Below are 19,856 nucleotides of genomic sequence, written 5' to 3'. Positions count from 1 at the left end.
CCCTACCCCCTCCCCCGGCTCTCTCCCTACCCCCTCCCCCGGCTCTCTCCCTACCCCCTCCCCCGGCTCTCTCCCTACCCCCTCCCCCGGCTCTCTCCCTACCCCCTCCCCCGGCTCTCTCCCTACCCCCTCCCCCGGCTCTCTCCCTACCCCCTCCCCCGGCTCTCTCCCTACCCCCTCCCCGGCTCTCTCCCTACCCCCTCCCCCGGCTCTCTCCCTACCCCCTCCCCCGGCTCTCTCCCTACCCCCTCCCCCGGCTCTCTCCCTACCCCCTCCCCCGGCTCTCTCCCTACCCCCCTCCCCCGGCTCTCTCCCTACCCCCTCCCCCGGCTCTCTCCCTACCCCCTCCCCCGGCTCTCTCCCTACCCCCTCCCCCGGCTCTCTCCCTACCCCCTCCCCCGGCTCTCTCCCTACCCCCCCCCCCCCCCCCCTCCTTCCCCGGCTCTCTCCCTACCCCCCCCCCCCTCCTTCCCCGGCTCTCTCCCTACCCCCCCCCCTCCTTCCCCGGCTCTCTCCCTACCCCCCCCCCCCCCTCCTTCCCCGGCTCTCTCCCTACCCCCCCCCCCCCCCTCCTTCCCCGGCTCTCTCCCTACCCCCCCCTCCTTCCCCGGCTCTCTCCCTACCCCCCCTCCTTCCCCGGCTCTCTCCCTACCCCCCCCCCCCCCTTCCCCGGCTCTCTCCCTACGCCCCCCCTCCCCCGGCTCTCTCCCTACGCCCCCCCTCCCCCGGCTCTCTCCCTACGCCCCCCCTCCCCCGGCTCTCTCCCTACGCCCCCCCTCCCCCGGCTCTCTCCCCACCCCCTCCCCCGGCTCTCTCCCCTGCGCTCCCTCCCCGGGTCTCACCTCCCACCCCCGGGTTCTCCCCCTACACCACTCCCGACACCCAGCTGTCTCCACCACCATGCCCCCAAGCCTCATCAGCTTGTGTCCTTTTCCCCTAATCCTGCTGCCAGATGGGAATTGGGAATATCTCAATTTTGGGCACTGAATTTGAACGTATTTTCTTCTTTCATAGGATCGACAAGATGAGATTATACAAGAGGTTAGTCTCTCCTGTCTTTGCATGTCACAGATCGTGTGCGTTTATCCCGTAAAAAATTGGCCGAGCGGACTCTTTCTTTGGGTCCTCCAATATAGCAGTGATATGATATGATTGATGCTGTATATTTCCCCCCTCCTTATCAAAAGAAGGGAATCATTTACTGCAATGATTCCGGAGATGAGGGACTTGCATTTCTATAGCGCCTTTCACGAACACGGGCTGTCCCAAAAAGTGCTTCACAGCTTTGTGACTCAGCCTATATTTAACCCTTGTCCAACACCTAAGCTGGATTGTTTACATTGCTTTATGTGGGATCTTGCTGCGCGCAGATTGGCTGCTGTGTTTCCTGCAACAGTGTCTGTGCTCTCGGGACATATTTCACCGGCTGTTGAAGAGCTTTGGGACATTCTTACGATGTGAACTGCGCTGTAGAAACCACAAGTCTTTCGTCTGGTCTCTCTCTTTTAATATATAAACTGTCCTGTTCACTGCTGCACTCTACAGTGCTGGCTCATTGCATTGTGCACTTTGCCTCCGTGTGAACTGAGCGCCCAGCTGCCTTAACCTTGTGTTTCCAACAGGCTGCGGAGCTGGCCAAGCGCTCGGCGCTCTACCAGAGTCAGCTGCCCCCGCCTCTCGTCAATGCCACCCGCCTCTCGGACTCGGCAGAAGAGGAGCTACTGGAGGAGTGCAACGAGGTCTGGAAGGAACTGGGTGAGGTAAGACAGTGGCCCCCCCCCCTAGTTCTGCTCACTCCCACAAGCAGAAACATCTTCTCTACATCTATCCCGCTTCATAATTCTGTCTCGATCCATCCTCTGAGGAGGGATTCAGGACACTGGGGCGGGGAGCGAACGTGAGCCCCATACTATCTTTTTAAGGGGGCCGTCTGCGTCCAAGTGGCCCGTTTTCACTGGCAGCTCCCACGATGTTTGCCGCACTCACCTCGTCTCCCTGCTCTTCAGTTTCAGAACAAGCTCACCCTCGCCGACGCCAGGGAGGTGGTCCAGGACTCGGAAAATCCGGTGAGTCCATTTTCAACAGCTGCGTCTTTCCACCCTTCCCTCCGCTGCTTGGCCTCCTCCCCGGTTCCCCCCGCCCTGCCCTCGGTGAGAATAGGCAGATGCCGGGGAGCATTGAGTGCATGAGGGTGGGCAACGTTGGACCCAAGCAGCATATCCTCCCCCCCCCCCCCCCCCCCCCTCCCTCCATTCTGTGCTCATTTGCCCCCTGGCTCTTCGAATAGTGACGGTGGGATCTTTTGGAAGGGCAGACAGGGGCCTTGGGTTTAACGTCTCATCTGGAGGACGGCACTTCCGAAGGGTCTGGACTGGGGCGCTCACCCTTAACCGTCTGACTCCGAGGGTCCTATTGATGGAGCCACGCAAACCTTTCACCCACCCACTTGTCTCGGAGGAGACTTTGTCCCGTCACTCTGGGTGTGTTACACTCCTCCCTCCCTCTGTTGCTGACAATGAGGGCCCACCCGGACAGCTGCCTCTCCCACGCGATAATGTGTCACATAGAGGCAGGTGAACAATGATTCCGCTGTTGTCTCTGGGGGTCAGAAGATTGCGGGTTAAAGGTTTATTCCTGGTGCTTGGGTGGAGTATTGAGGGAGCGCTGCGCTCGTGGAGGTGTCGTCTCCTCCACCAAGAGAGGTGTAATCCCCTGCGCTATTTTCCCCAAAGACCAGGCGCCAAGGACTTCCTGACTGGGTTTTCCTGATTTCTGACCGATGTTTGTTTTTGCCCCCCCCACCCCCGACAGCTGGCTGTACTGTTGGCTCGGGAAAGAGCCCTCCTGGCGGAGCTGAGCGTCCAGAAGAGCAGAACTCCCAAGCGTAAGTAGAGGGCCAGGCTGTAGCCAGAAACACTTGGGCATGAGGGGGTCTTTCAGAACTCCTGTTTCCCAGCGCCTTTCACCACCTGCGGACGTCCCAGAGTGCTTCACAGTCAATGAGTGACTTTTTCCTGAATTGGAATGTCGGAAATGTGGCAGCCAGTTTGCGCACAGCAAGCTCCCACTGACAGCAATCTGAGAATGTCCAGATAATCTGTTCTTTTAGTGATGGTTGAGGGATGAATATTGCTCTTCTAAAGGTTGCTGGGGGGACCTTTTAGGTCCATCACAGAGGGCAGATCGGGGGCCTTGAATGCCCCTCTGATGGGATGGTGCTCCCTCGGTGCCGGCCCTCCAGCAGTGTGGCGTTCCCTCCATACTGGCACCGGTGGAGTATTGGGCCTCGATTAAGGGCCACGAGGCTGTGGGGTGGGGCCTTGAACCTCCTGGCACAGAGGCACGAGGGACACTCACTGAGCCACGGCTGACACTAGTAGGTTTAAGTTTGATTGTCCCTTTCTCCGAACAAATGCATTGTTTGAAGGTGGGACATGATTTGCTGTTCCTTGTGCTTTTACTCTGCCTCATCCTTCCCTTCTCAGTTGTGTGTGAGTTTGCTGCGTGTAGCATCTTGATTCTTTTCCAATTTTGTTATGTCACTTTTTTTTCCCCTGCTGCCGACTCTCCTCTCTGTGGATGGAAGGGAGTCTGTTTCAGTGCGGGTCAATTATGAGCAGAACCCTTAACTGATTTTTCTCCCCCCACACCCTTCCCTAAATCAGGCACTGAATTGAATTGTAAAGACCCTCGGGATGGGACCGGAGAGGGACACACATGCTCAGTGGCCTTTGCAGAGAATGGGTTGAGGGAGGGGCCTATCACCGTTTCTCTAACATTACTCAGCTGCAAGGTAGTTGTCTGAAGCCCGTCAAGTATACGAAGCCCTGATTAGCCCTCGCCAGGAGCACTGCGAGCAGTTCTGGATACCACAGCATAGAAAGGACACATTGGTCTTGGAGGGGAGTGCCGAGTAGATTTACCAGAATGATGCCTGGACTCCAAGGGTTAGATGACCTGGAGAGATTGCACAAACTGGGGTTGTATTCGCTGGAATTTGGAAGGCTTAATAGGTGATTTGGTCGAAGCTTTCATGATATTAAGATAGCGAGAAACTATTTCCACTGATTGGGCAGTCCAGGTCAAGGGGGCAGAGTGTAAAAATTAGAGCCAGACCTTTCAGGAGTGAAATCAGGAAACACTTTGACACGCAAAGGATGGTAGAAGTTTGGAACTCTCTCCCGCAAACGGCTGGATCAGTTGTTAATTTTGAATCGGTAACTGATCGTTTTTTTTTTGTTGTCCGGTGGTATTAAGGGATACGGGGGCAAAGGCAGGTATCTGAAGTGAGGTCACAGATCAGCCATGATCTCATTGAATGCAAGAACAGCTTGAGGGGCTGAATGGCCTCCTCTTGTTCCTAGGTTCCCTTTGTGTCGAGAGAATCATAATGCACAGAAGGTAGCCATTCGTCCCACCATGCCTGTGCAAACTTTTTGAAAGCTATCCAATTATTCCCCCTCCCCTATTCTCTCCAAATAACCAGACAATTTTTACCCTTTTTTTAAGTATTTATCCTGTTTCTTTTTTAAAGTGATGATTGAATCTGCTTCCACCGTCCTTTTGAGCAACACATTCCAGATCAAAGCAATTCGCTGCATGAAAATGCTTCTCATCATCTCCGTCCTACTTTTGCGAGTGGCTTTCAATCTGTGACCTCTGCTTCCAGGCTCCTAAGTTAACCAGGCCGGTCTGTTAACCCATGTTTATCTTGTGTTTTAAACTTCTGCAGCTTTGCTCGTCAATCAGGAGGTGCTGACGTGTTTGGGGAAGCAAGAGGTGAGATAATTTTAACAAAAATTTCACCTTCACAGTGTACAGGGAGCTTTACTCCGTATCTAACCCCTGTGCTGTACCTGTCCTGGGAGTGTTTGATGGGGGACAGTGTAGAGGGAGCTTTACTCTGTATCTAACCCCATGCTGTACCTGTCCTGGGAGTGTTTGATGGGGGACAGTGTAGAGGGAGCTTTACTCTGTATCTAACCCCATGCTGTACCTGTCTTGGGAGTGTTTGATGGGGAACAGTGTAGAGGGAGCTTTAAGAACAAAGAAAATTACAGCACAGGAACAGGCCCTTCGGCCCTCCAAGCCTGCGCCGATCCAGATCCTCTATCTAAACCTGTCGCCTATTTTCTAAGGGTCTGTATCTCTTTGCTTCCTGCCCATTCATGTATCTGTCTTGATACATCTTAAAAGACGCTAACGTGCCCGCATCTACCACCTCCGCTGGCAACGCGTTCCAGGCACCCACCACCCTCTGCGTAAAGAACTTTCCACGCATATCCCCCCTAAACTTTTCCCCTCTCACTTTGAACTCGTGACCCCTAGTAATTGAATCCCCCACTCTGGGAAAAAGCTTCTTGCTGTCCACCCTGTCTATACCTCTCATGATTTTGTACACCTCAATCAGGTCCCCCCTCAACCTCCGTCTTTCTAATGAAAATAATCCTAATCTACTCAACCTCTCTTCATAGCTAGCGCCCTCCATACCAGGCAACATCCTGGTGAACCTCCTCTGCACCCTCTCCAAAGCATCTACATCCTTTTGGTAATGCGGCGACCAGAACTGCACGCAGTATTCCAAATGTGGCCGAACCAAAGTCATATACAACTTTAACATGACCTGCCAACTCTTGTACTCAATACCCCGTCCGATGAAGGAAAGCATGCCGTATGCCTTCTTGACCACTCTATTGACCTGCGTTGCCACCTTCAGGGAACAGTGGACCTGAACACCCAAATCTCTCTCTACATCAATTTTCCCCAGGACTTTTCCATTTACTGTATAGTTCACTCTTGAATTGGATCTTCCAAAATGCATCACCTCGCATTTGCCCTGATTGAACTCCATCTGCCATTTCTCTGCCCAGCTCTCCAATCTATTTATATTCTGCTGTATTCTCTGACAGTCCCCTTCACTGTCTGCTACTCCACCAATCTTAGTGTCGTCTGCAAACTTGCTAATCAGACCACCTATACTTTCCTCCAAATCATTTATGTATATCACAAACAACAGTGGTCCCAGCACTGATCCCTGTGGAACACCACAGGTCACACGTCTCCATTTTGAGAAACTCCCTTCCACTGCTACTCTCTGTCTCCTGTTGCCCAGCCAGTTCTTTATCCATCTAGCTAGTATACCCTGGACCCCATGCGACTTCACTTACTCCATCAACCTACCATGGGGAACCTTATCAAACGCCTTACTGAAGTCCATGTATATGACATCTACAGCCCTTCCCTCATCAATCAACTTTGTCACTTCCTCAAAGAATTCTATTAAGTTGGTAAGACATGACCTTCCCTGCACAAAACCATGTTGCCTATCACTGATAAGCGGACTCACCTGTTCTGTCAGCTCTCTTTATAAATACGTCAGTATATTTCACTGTGTTCTACACTGTGAGGTCTCCGCTGTTCTGTCAGCTCTCTCTCTCTTTATAAACACTGCAGTATATTTCACTGTGTCCTACACTGTGAGGTCTCCCCTGTTCTGTCAGCTCTCTCTCTCTTTATAAACACTGCAGTATATTTCACTGTTTCCTACACTGTGAGGACTCCCCTGTTCTGTCAGCTCTCTCTCTCTCTTCATAAATACAGCAGTATATTTCACTGTTTCCTACACTGTGAGGACTCTGCTGTTCTGTCAGCTCTCTCTCTTTATAAATACTTCAGTATATTTCACTGTGTCCTGCACTGTGAGGTCTCCGCTGTTCTGTCAGCTCTCTCTCTCTTTATAAACACTGCAGTATATTTCACTGTGTCCTACACTGTGAGGTCTCCCCTGTTCTGTCAGCTCTCTCTCTCTTTATAAACACTGCAGTATATTTCACTGTTTCCTACACTGTGAGGACTCCCCTGTTCTGTCAGCTCTCTCTCTTTATAAATACTTCAGTATATTTCACTGTGTCCTGCACTGTGAGGACTCCCCTGTTCTGTCAGCGCTGTCTCTTTATAAACACTGCAGTATATTTCACTGTGTCCTACACTGTGAGGTCTCCGCTGTTCTGTCAGCTCTCTCTCTCTCTTTATAAACACTGCAGTATATTTCACTGTGCCCTACACTGTGAGGTCTCCGCTGTTCTGTCAGCTCTCACTCTCTTTATAAATACTTGAGTATATTTCACTGTGTCCTACACTGTGAGGTCTCCCCTGTTCTGTCAGCTCTCTCTCTCTCTTTATAAACACTGTAGTATATTTCACTGTTCCCTACACTGTGAAGCCTCCCCTGTTCTGTCAGCTCTCACTCTCTTTATAAATACTGCAGTATATTTCACTTTGTCCGACACTGTGAGGACTCCCCTGTTCTGTCAGCTGTCACTCTCTTTATAAATACTTCAGTATATTTCACTTTGTCCTACACTGTGAGGACTCCCCTGTTCTGTCAGCTCTCTCTCTTTATAAATCCTTCAGTATATTTCACTGTGTCCTACACTGTGAGGACTCCCCTGTTCTGTCAGCTCTCACTCTCTTTATAAATACTGCAGTATATTTCACTGTGTCCTACACTGAGGACTCCCCTGTTCTGTCAGCTCTCTCTCTCTTTATAAATCCTTCAGTATATTTCACTGTGTCCTACACTGTGAGGACTCCCCTGTTCTGTCAGCTCTCACTCTCTTTATAAATCCTTCAGTATATTTCACTTTGTCCTGCACTGAGGACTCCCCTGTTCTGTCAGCTCTCACTCTCTTTATAAATACTTCAGTATATTTCACTTTGTCCTACACTGTGAGGACTCCCCTGTTTTGTCAGCTCTCTCTTTATAAATACTTCAGTATATTTCACTGTGTCCTACACTGTGAGGTCTCCCCTGTTCTGTCAGCGCTCTCTCTTTATAAACACTGCAGTATATTTCACTGTGTCCTACACTGTGAGGATTCCCCTGTTCTGTCAGCTCTCACTCTCTTTATAAATACTTCAGTATATTTCACTGTGTCCTACACTGTGAGGTCTCCCCTGTTCTGTCAGCTCTCTCTTTATAAACACTGCAGTATATTTCACTGATTCCTACACTGTGAGGTCTCCGCTGTTCTGTCAGCTCTCTCTCTTTATAAATACTTCAGTATATTTCACTGTGTCCTACACAGTGCGGACTTCTCTGTTCTGTCAGCTCTCTCTCTCTCTTTATAAACACTGTAGTATATTTCACTGTTCCCTACACTGTGAAGCCTCCCCTGTTCTGTCAGCTCTCTCTTTATAAATACTGCAGTATATTTCACTGTGTCCTACACTGTGAGGACTCCCCTGTTCTGTCAGCTCTCACTCTCTTTATAAATACTTCAGTATATTTCACTGTGTCCTGCACTGTGAGGACTCCCCTGTTCTGTCAGCTCTCTCTCTTTATAAATACTTCAGTATATTTCACTGTGTCCCACACTGTGAGGACTCCCCTGTTCTGTCAGCTCTCTCTCTCTTTATAAACACTGTAGTATATTTCACTGTTCCCTACACTGTGAAGCCTCCCCTGTTCTGTCAGCTCTCTCTTTATAAATACTGCAGTATATTTCACTGTGTCCTACACTGAGGACTCCCCTGTTCTGTCAGCTGTCACTCTCTTTATAAATACTTCAGTATATTTCACTTTGTCCTACACTGTGAGGACTCCCCTGTTCTGTCAGCTCTCACTCTCTTTATAAATACTGCAGTATATTTCACTGTGTCCTACACTGAGGACTCCCCTGTTCTGTCAGCTCTCTCTCTCTTTATAAATCCTTCAGTATATTTCACTGTGTCCTACACTGTGAGGACTCCCCTGTTCTGTTAGCTCTCACTCTCTTTATAAATACTTCAGTATATTTCACTGTGTCCTGCACTGTGAGGTCTCCCCTGTTCTGTCAGCTCTCTCTCTTTATAAACACTGCAGTATATTTCACTGATTCCTACACTGTGAGGTCTCCGCTGTTCTGTCAGCTCTCTCTCTTTATAAATACTTCAGTATATTTCACTGTGTCCTACACAGTGCGGACTTCTCTGTTCTGTCAGCTCTCTCTCTCTCTTTATAAACACTGTAGTATATTTCACTGTTCCCTACACTGTGAAGCCTCCCCTGTTCTGTCAGCTCTCTCTTTATAAATACTGCAGTATATTTCACTGTGTCCTACACTGTGAGGACTCCCCTGTTCTGTCAGCTCTCACTCTCTTTATAAATACTTCAGTATATTTCACTGTGTCCTGCACTGTGAGGACTCCCCTGTTCTGTCAGCTCTCTCTCTTTATAAATACTTCAGTATATTTCACTGTGTCCCACACTGTGAGGACTCCCCTGTTCTGTCAGCTCTCTCTCTCTTTATAAATACTGCAGTATATTTCACTGTGTCCTACACTGTGAGGACTCCCCTGTTCTGTCAGCTCTCTCTCTCTTTATAAATACTTCAGTATATTTCACTTTGTCCTACACTGTGAGGACTCCCCTGTTCTGTCAGCTCTCACTCTCTTTATAAATACTGCAGTATATTTCACTGTGTCCTACACTGAGGACTCCCCTGTTCTGTCAGCTCTCTCTCTCTTTATAAATCCTTCAGTATATTTCACTGTGTCCTACACTGTGAGGACTCCCCTGTTCTGTCAGCTCTCTCTCTTTATAAATACAGCAGTATATTTCACTTTGTCCTACACTGTGAGGATTCGCCTGTTCTGTCAGCTCTCTCTCTTTATAAATCCTTCAGTATATTTCACTGTGTCCTACACTGTGACGACTCCCCTGTTCTGTCAGCTCTCTCTCTTTATAAATACTTCAGTATATTTCACTGTGTCCTACACTGAGGACTCCCCTGTTCAGTCAGCTGTCACTCTTTATAAATACTTCAGTATATTTCAATTTGTCCTACACTGTGAGGACTCGCCTGTTCTGTCAGCTCTCTCTCTTTATAAATACAGCAGTATATTTCACTTTGTCCTACGCTGTGAGGATTCGCCTGTTCTGTCAGCTCTCTCTCTTTATAAATACTTCAGTATATTTCACTTTGTCCTACACTGTGAGGACTCCCCTGTTCTGTCAGCTCTCTCTTTATAAATACTTCAGTATATTTCACTTTGTCCTACACTGTGAGGACTCCCTTGTTTTGTCAGCTCTCTCTTTATAAATACTGCAGTATATTTCACTGTGTCCTACACTGTGAGGACTCGCCTGTTCTGTCAGCTCTCTCTCTCTTTATAAATACTTCAGTATATTTCTTTGTCCTACACTATGAGGACTCCCCTGTTTTGTCAGCTCTCTCTTCATAAATACTTCAGTATATTTCACTGTGTCCGACACTGTGAGGACTCGCCTGTTCTGTCAGCTCTCTCTCTCTTTATAAATACTGCAGTATATTTCACTTTGTCCTATACTGTGCGGATTCCCCTGTTCTGTCAGCTCTCTCTCTTTATAAATACAGCAGTATATTTCACTGTGTCCTGCACTGTGAGGACTCGCCTGTTCTGTCAGCTCTCTCTCTTTATAAATACTTCAGTATATTTCACTGTGTCCTACACTGTGAGGACTCCCCTGTTCAGTCAGCTCTCTCTCTCTTTATAAATACTGCAGTATATTTCACTGTGTCCTACACTGTGAGGACTCCCCTGTTCAGTCAGCTCTCTCTCTCTTTATAAATACTGCAGTATATTTCACTGTGTCCTACACTGTGAGGACTCCCCTGTTCTGTTAGCTCTCTGATATGTGGATCATTGGGATACCTTCTGGAGAAGGTGGGACCTATACAAGATGGATGGGTTGCATCTGAACTGGAGGGGCACCAATATCCTGGGCGGGAGGTTTGCTAGAGCTCTTCGGGAAGGTTTAAACTAGTTTGGCAGGGGGATGTGAACCGGAGCCATGGATCAGTGGATGGGGTAGCTGTTGAACAGGCAGATACAGAGTGCAGAGAGTCTGTGAGGAAGGTTAGACAGTTGACCGGGCTAAGTTGCAGCCAGTATGATGGGTTAAAGTGTGTCTATTTTAATGCAAGAAGTGTCAGGAATAAGGGTGATGAACTTAGAGCATGGATCAGTACTTGGAGCTACGATGTTATGGCCATTACGGAGACGTGGATATCACAGGGGCAGTAATGGATGTTCTGGGGTTTAGATGTTTCAAAAGGAATAGGGAGGGAGGTGTGGCATTGTTAATCAGGGATAGTATCACAGCTGCAGAAAGGGAGGTCGTCGAGGAGGGTTTGTCTACTGAGTCATTATGGGTGGAAGTCAGAAACAGGAAAGGAGCAGACACTTTGGGAGTTTTCTATAGAGCCCCCCAATAGCAACAGAGACATGGAGGAACAGATTGGGAGGCATATTTTGGAAAGGTGCAGAAGTAACAGGATTGTTGTCATGGGTGACTTCAACTTCCCTAATATTGATTGGAATCTCCTTAGTGCAAATAGTTTGGATGGAGTAGTTTTTGTCAGGTGTGTCCAGGAAGGTTTCCTGACTCAATATGTAGATAGGCCGACTAGAGGGGGAGACTATGTTGGACTTGGTGCTTGGCAACGAACCAGGCCAGGTGGCAGATCTCTCGGTGGGAGAGCATTTCGGTGATAGTGATCACAACTCCCTGCCCTTTACTATAGTCATGGAGAGGGACAGGAGCAGACGGGATGGGAAAATATTTAATTGGGGGAGGGGGAATTACAATGCTATTAGGCAGGAACTGGGGAGCATAAATTGGGAACAGATGTTCTCAGGGAAATGCACGACAGAAATGTGGAGGTTGTTTAGGGAGTACTTGATGCGACTGCTGGATAGGTTTGTCCCGATGAGGCAGGGAAGGGATGGTAGGGTGAAGGAACCTTGGATGACGAGATGTGGAACAGCTAGTCGAGGAAAAAGGAAGCTTACTTAAGGTTGAGGAAGCAAGGATTAGACAGGGCTCGAGAGGATAACAAGGTAGCCAGGAAGGAACTGAAGAATGGACTTAGGAGAGCTAGAAGGGGACATGAAAAAGTCTTGGTGGGTAGGATTAAGGAAAATCCCAAGGCGTTCTACACTTATGTGAGGAACAAGAGGATGGCCAGAGTGAGGGTAGGGCCGATTAGGGACAGTGGAGGGAACTTGTGCCTGGAGTCGGAGGAGGTAGGGGAGGTCCTAAATGAATACTTTGCTTCAGTATTCACTAGTGAGAGGGACCTGGTCGTTTGTGAGGACAGCGTGGAACAGGCTGATATGCTCGAACAGGTTGATGTTAAGAGGGAGGATGTCCTGGAAATTTTGAATGATATGAGGACAGATAAGTCCCCGGGGCCAGACGGGATATACCCAAGGATATTACGGGAAGCGAGGGAAGAGATTGCTGCGCCTTTGGCGATGATCTTTGCGTCTTCACTGTCCACTGGAGTAGTACCGGATGATTGGAGGGTGGCAAATGTTGTTCCCTTGTTCAAGAAAGGGAATAGGGATAACCCTGGGAATTATAGACCAGTCATTCTTAAGTCGGTAGTGGGCAAATTATTGGAGAGGATTCTGAGAGACAGGATTTATGATTATTTGGAAAAGCATGGTTTGATTAGAGACAGTCAGCATAGCTTTGTGAGGGGCAGGTCATACCTCACAAGCCTTAAGAACAAAGAACAAAGAAAATTACAGCACAGGAACAGGCCCTTCGGCCCTCCAAGCCTGCGCCGATCCAGATCCTCTATCTAAACATGTCGCCTATTTTCTAAGGGTCTGTATCTCTTTTCTTCCTGCCCATTCATGTATCTGTCTAGATACATCTTAAAAGACGCCATCATGCCCGCATCTACCACCTCCGCTGGCAACACGTTCCAGGCACCCACCACCCTCTGCGTAAAGAACTTTCCACGCATATCCCCCCTAAACTTTTCCCCTTTCACTTTGAACTCGTGTCCTCTGGTAATTGAATCCCCCACTCTGGGGGAAAAAGCCTCTTGCTATCCACCCTGTCTATACCTCTCATGATTTTGTACACCTCAATCAGGTCCCCCCTCAACCTCCGTCTTTCTAATGAAAATAATCTTAATCTACTCAACCTCTCTTCATAGCTAACGCCCTCCATACCAGGCAACATCCTGGTGAACCTCCTCTGCACCCTCTCCAAAGCATCCACATCCTTTTGGTAATGTGGCGACCAGAACTGCACGCAGTAGTCCAAATGTGGCCGAATCAAAGTCCTATACAACTGTAACATGACCTGCCAACTCTTGTACTCAATACCCCGTCCGATGAAGGAAAGCATGCCGTATGCCTTCTTGACCACTCTATTTACCTGCGTTGCCACCTTCAGGGAACAGTGGACCTGAACACCCAAATCTCTCTGGACATCAATTTTCCCCAGGACTTTTCCATTTACTGTTTAGTTCACTCTTGAATTGGATCTTCCAAAATGCATCACCTCGCATTTGCCCTGATTGAACTCCATCTGCCATTTCTCTGCCCAACTCTCCAATCTATCTATATTCTGCTGTATTCTCTGACAGTCCCCTTCACTATCTGCTACTCCACCAATCTTAGTGTCGTCTGCAAACTTGCTAATCAGTCCACCTATACTTTCCTCCAAATCATTAATATATATCACAAACAACAGTGGTCCCAGCACGGATCCCTGTGGAACACCACTGGTCACCCGTCTCCATTTTGAGAAACTCCCCTCTACTGCTACTCTCTGTCTCCTGTTGCCCAGCCAGTTCTTTATCCATCTAGCTAGTACACCTTGGACCCCATGCGCCTTCACTTTCTCCATCAGCCTGCCATGGGGAACCTTATCAAACGCCTTACTGAAGTCCATGTATATGACATCGACAGCCCTTCCCTCATCAATCAACTTTGTCACTTCCTCAAAGAATTCTATTAAGTTGGTAAGACATGACCTTCCCTGCACAAAACCATGTTGCCTATCACTGATAAGCCCATTTTCTTCCAAATGGGAATAGATCCTATCCCTCAGTATCTTCTCCAGCAGCTTCCCTACCACTGACGTCAGGCTCACCGGTCTATAATTACCTAGATTATCCCTGCTACCCTTCTTAAACAAGGGGACAACATTAGCAATTCTCCAGTCCTCCGGGACCTCACCCGTGTTTAAGGATGCTGCAAAGATATCTGTTAAGGCCCCAACTATTTCCTCTCTCGCTTCCCACAGTAACCTGGGATAGATCCCATCCGGACCTGGGGACTTGTCCACCTTAATGCCCTTTAGAATACCCAACACTTCCTCCCTCCTTATGCCGACCTGACCTAGAGTAATCAAACATCTGTTCCTAACCTCAACATCCGTCATGTCCCTCTCCTCGGTGAATACCGATGCAAAGTACTCGTTTAGAATCTCACCCATTTTCTCTGAGTCCAAGCATAACATTCCTCCTTTGTCCTTTAGTGGGCCAATCCTTTCTCTAGTTACCCTCTTTCTCCTTATATATGAATAAAAGGCTTTGGGATTTTCCTTAACCCTGTTTGCTGAAGATATTTCATGACCCCTTTTAGCCCTCTTAATTCCTCGTTTCAGATTGGTCCTACATTCCCGATATTCTTTCAAAGCTTCGTCTTTCATCAGCCGCCTAGACCTTATGTATGCTTCCTTTTTCCTCTTAGCTAGTCTCACAATTTCACCTGTCATCCATGGTTCCCTAATCTTGCCATTTCTATCCCTCATTTTCACAGGAACATGTCTCTCCTGCACGCTAATCAAACTCTCTTTAAAAGACTCCCACATATCACATGTGGATTTACCTTCAAACAGCTGCTCCCAATCTACATTCCCCAGCTCCTGCCGAATTTTGGTATAGTTGGCCTTCCCCCAATTTAGCACTCTTCCTTCAGGACCACTCTCGTCTTTGTCCATGAGTATTTTAAAGCTTACGGAATTGTGATCACTATTCCCAAAGTAGTCCCCCACTGAAACTTCAAACACCTGGCCGGGCTCATTCCCCAACACCAGGTCCAGTATGGCCCCTTCCCGAGTTGGACTATTTACATACTGCTCTAGAAAACCCTCCTGGATGCTCCTTACAAATTCTGCTCCATCTAGACCTCTAACACTAAGTGAATCCCAGTCAATGTTGGGAAAATTAAAATCTCCTATCACCACCACCCTGTTGCTCCTACATCTTTCCATAATCTGTTTACATATTTGTACCTCTATCTCACGCTCGCTGTTAGGAGGCCTGTAGTACAGCCCCAACATTGTTACCGCACCCTTCCTATTTCTGAGTTCTGTCCATATTGCCTCACTGCTCGAGTCCTCCATAGTGCCCTCCTTCAGCACAGCTGTGATGTCCTCTTTGACCAGTAATGCAACTCCTCCACCCCTTTTACCTCCCTCTCTATCCCGCCTGAAGCATCGATATCCTGGGATATTTAGTTGCCAATCATGCCCTTCCCTCAACCAAGTCTCAGTAATAGCAATAACATCATACTCCCAGGTACTAATCCAAGCCCTAAGTTCATCTGCCTTACCGACTACACTTCTTGCATTAAAACAAATGCACCTCAGACCACCAGTCCCTTTACATTCATCATCTGATTATTGAATTCTTTGAAGATGTGACAAAACACATGGATGAAGGAAGAGCAGTGGATGTGGTGTATATGAATTTTAGCAAGGCGTTTGATAAGGTTCCCCATGGTAGGCTCATTCAGAAAGTAAGGAGGCATGGGATTCAGGGAAAGTTGGCCATCTGGATACAAAATTGGCTGGCCCATAGAAGTCAGAGGGTGGTAGTAGATTGAAAGTATTTAGCCTGGAGCTCGGTGACCAGTGGTGTTCCACAAGTATCTGTTCTGGGACCTCTGCTCTTTGTGATTTTTATAAATGACTTGGATGAGGAAGTGGAAGGCTGGGTTAGCAAGTTTGCCGATGACACGCAGGTTGCTGGAGTTGTGGATAGTGTGGAAGGCTGTTGTAGGTTGCAACGGGACATTGACAGGATGTAGAGCTGGGCTGAGAAGTGGCAGATGGAGTTCAACCTGGAAAAGTGTGAAGTGATTCATTTTGGAAGGTCGAATTTGAATGCGGAATACAGGTTTAAAGACAGGATTCTTGGTAGTGTGGAGGAACAGAGAGATCTTGGGGTCCATGTCCATAGATCGCTCAAAGTTGCCACCCAAGTTGATAGGGTTGTTAAGAAGGCGTATAGTGTGTTGGCTTTCATTAACAGGGGGATTGAGTTTAAGAGCCGTGAGGTTATGCTGCAGCTCTATAAGGCCCTGGTTCGACCACACTTGGAATATTGTGTTCAGTTCTGGTCGCCTCATTATAGGAAGGATGTGGAAGCTTTAGAGAGGGTGCAGAGGAGATTTACCAGGATGCTGCCTGGACTGGAGGGCATGTCCTATGAAGAAAGATTGAGGGAGCTAGGACTTTTCTCATTGGAGCGAAGAAGGATGAGAGGTGACTTGATAGAGGGGTACAAGATGATGAGAGGCATAGATAGAGTGGATAGTCAGAGACTTTTTCCCAGGGCGGAAAGGGCTATTACCAGGGGGCATCATTTTAAGGTGATTGGAGGAAGGTTTCGGGGAGATGTCAGAGGTAGGTTCTTTACACAGAGAGTGGTGGGTGCGTGGAATGCGCTGCCAGCGGTGGTAGTAGAAGCAGATACATTCGGGACATTTAAGCGACTCTTGGATAGGTACATGGATGATAGTAGAATGAAGGGTAGGTAGTTTGATCTTAGAATAGGTTAAATGTTCGGCACAACATCGTGGGCCGAAGGGCCTGTACTGTGCTGTACTGTTCTATGTTCTCTCTCTTTATAAATACTGCAGTATATTTCACTCTGTCCTACACTGTGAGGACTCCCCTGTTCAGTCAGCTCTCACTCTCTTTACAAATAGTTCAGTATATTTCACTGTGTCCTACACTGTGAGGACTCCCCTGTTCTGTCAGCTCACTCTCTCTTCATAAATACAGCAGTATATTTCACTGTTTCCTACACTGTGAGGACTCCCCTGTTCTGTCAGCTCTCACTCTCTTTATAAATCCTTCAGTATATTTCACTGTTTCCTACACTGTGAGGACTCCCCTGTTCTGTCAGCGCTCTCTCTCTCCATAAATGCAGCAGTATATTTCACTGTTTCCTACACTGTGAGGACTCCCCTGTTCTGTCAGCTCTCTCTCTCCATAAATACAGCAGTATATTTCACTGTTTCCTACACTGAGGACTCCCCTGTTCAGTCAGCTCTCTCTCTCTTCATAAATACAGCAGTATATTTCACTGTGTCCTACACTGTGAGGACTCCCCTGTTCAGTCAGCTCACTCTCTTTATAAATACTTCAGTATATTTCACTGTTTCCTACACTGTGAGGACTCCCCTGTTCAGTCAGCTCTCTCTCTCTTCATAAATACAGCAGTATATTTCACTGTTTCCTACACTGTGAGGACTCCCCTGTTCAGTCAGCTCACTCTCTTTATAAATACAGCAGTATATTTCACTGTGTCCTACACTGTGAGGACTCCCCTGTTCAGTCAGCTCTCTCTCTCTTTATAAATACTGCAGTATATTTCACTTTGTCCTACACTGTGAGGACTCCCCTGTTCAGTCAGCTCTCTCTCTCTTCATAAATACAGCAGTATATTTCACTGTTTCCTACACTGTGAGGACTCCCCTGTTCAGTCAGCTCACTCTCTTTATAAATACAGCAGTATATTTCACTGTTTCCTACACTGTGAGGACTCCCCTGTTCAGTCAGCTCTCTCTCTCTTTATAAATACTGCAGTATATTTCACTGTGTCCTACACTGTGAGGACTCCCCTGTTCAGTCAGCTCACTCTCTTTATAAATACAGCAGTATATTTCACTGTTTCCTACACTGTGAGGACTCCCCTGTTCAGTCAGCTCTCTCTCTCTTTATAAATACTGCAGTATATTTCACTGTGTCCTACACTGTGAGGACTCCCCTGTTCAGTCAGCTCTCTCTCTCTCTTCATAAATACAGCAGTACATTTCACTGTTTCCTACACTGTGAGGACTCCCGTGTTCAGTCAGCTCTCTCTCTCTTTATAAATACTGCAGTATATTTCACTGTGTCCTACACTGTGAGGACTCCCCTGTTCAGTCAGCTCTCTCTCTCTTTATAAATACTTCAGTATATTTCACTGTTTCCGACACTGTGAGGACTCCCCTGTTCAGTCAGCTCTCTCTCTCTTCATAAATACAGCAGTATATTTCACTGTTTCCGACACTGTGAGGACTCCCCTGTTCAGTCAGCTCTCTCTCTCTTCATAAATACAGCAGTATATTTCACTGTTTCCTACACTGTGAGGACTCCCCTGTTCTGTCAGCTCTCTCTCTCTTTATAAATCCTTCAGTATATTTCACTGTGTCCTACACTGTGAGGACTCCCCTGTTCTGTCAGCTCTCTCTCTCCATAAATACAGCAGTATATTTCACTGTTTCCTACACTGAGGACTCCCCTGTTCAGTCAGCTCTCTCTCTCTCCATAAATGCAGCAGTATATTTCACTGTGTCCTACACTGTGAGGACTCCCCTGTTCAGTCAGCTCTCTCTCTCTTCATAAATACAGCAGTATATTTCACTGTTTCCTACACTGTGAGGACTCCCCTGTTCAGTCAGCTCACTCTCTTTATAAATACAGCAGTATATTTCACTGTGTCCTACACTGTGAGGACTCCCCTGTTCAGTCAGCTCTCTCTCTCTTTATAAATACTGCAGTATATTTCACTTTGTCCTACACTGTGAGGACTCCCCTGTTCAGTCAGCTCACTCTCTCTTCATAAATACAGCAGTATATTTCACTGTTTCCTACACTGTGAGGACTCCCCTGTTCAGTCAGCTCTCTCTCTCTTTATAAATACTGCAGTATATTTCACTTTGTCCTACACTGTGAGGACTCCCCTGTTCAGTCAGCTCTCTCTCTCTTTATAAATACTGCAGTATATTTCACTTTGTCCTACACTGTGAGGACTCCCCTGTTCAGTCAGCTCACTCTCTTTATAAATACTGCAGTATATTTCACTGTTTCCTACACTGTGAGGACTCCCCTGTTCAGTCAGCTCTCTCTCTCTTTATAAATACTGCAGTATATTTCACTTTGTCCTACACTGTGAGGACTCCCCTGTTCAGTCAGCTCTCTCTCTCTTCATAAATACAGCAGTATATTTCACTGTGTCCTACACTGTGAGGACTCCCCTGTTCAGTTAGCTCTCTCTCTCTTTATAAATACAGCAGTATATTTCACTGTTTCCTACACTGTGAGGACTCCCCTGTTCAGTCAGCTCTCTCTCTCTTCATAAATACAGCAGTATATTTCACTGTGTCCTACACTGTGAGGACTCCCCTGTTCAGTCAGCTCTCTCTCTTTATAAATACTTCAGTATATTTCACTGTTTCCGACACTGTGAGGACTCCCCTGTTCTGTCAGCTCTCACTCTCTTTATAAATACAGCAGTATATTTCACTGTTTCCTACACTGTGAGGACTCCCCTGTTCAGTCAGCTCTCACTCTCTTTATAAATACAGCAGTATATTTCACTGTTTCCTACACTGTGAGGACTCCCCTGTTCTGTCAGCTCACTCTCTTTATAAATACAGCAGTATATTTCACTGTTTCCTACACTGTGAGGACTCCCCTGTTCAGTCAGCTCTCTCTCTCTTTATAAATACAGCAGTATATTTCACTGTTTCCTACACTGTGAGGACTCCCCTGTTCAGTCAGCTCTCACTCTCTTTATAAATACTGCAGTATATTTCACTGTGTCCTACACTGTGAGGACTCCCCTGTTCTGTCAGATCTCTGTGTTTGATGGGGACAGTGTAGAGGGAGCTTTACTCTGTATCTAACCCGGTTTTTTTTTTGCAATGGCTGACTGTCAGTGGATTCAAACTATTTCCACACCAGATCACCAATATTATAAAATTTTTAAGGTTGCTCAAAGGAAAAGATTTTCACTTTTTCCTCTTTCTCC

The 19,856-nt window shown here is 47.4% G+C and overlaps 1 protein-coding gene across 1 annotated transcript in view; it reads left to right on the top strand.

Annotated features, from left to right (window-relative positions):
* The first annotated feature begins 1,006 nt into the window (after nt 1–1,006).
* cenpk (centromere protein K) overlaps nt 1,007–19,856 on the top strand; it is a 37,728-nt gene continuing 18,878 nt past the window's right edge. The window contains exons 1-5 of the mRNA XM_068024137.1: nt 1,007–1,041; nt 1,623–1,760; nt 2,007–2,066; nt 2,812–2,884; nt 4,733–4,779. The gene's annotated coding sequence lies outside the window, so the exon portion shown is untranslated. The remainder of the gene's footprint in view (nt 1,042–1,622; nt 1,761–2,006; nt 2,067–2,811; nt 2,885–4,732; nt 4,780–19,856) is intronic.

This window comes from Heterodontus francisci, chromosome 49 (genome assembly GCF_036365525.1).
Source record: "Heterodontus francisci isolate sHetFra1 chromosome 49, sHetFra1.hap1, whole genome shotgun sequence".
NCBI lineage: Eukaryota > Metazoa > Chordata > Chondrichthyes > Heterodontiformes > Heterodontidae > Heterodontus > Heterodontus francisci.
This window is presented reverse-complemented; position numbering and strand designations above follow the sequence as displayed.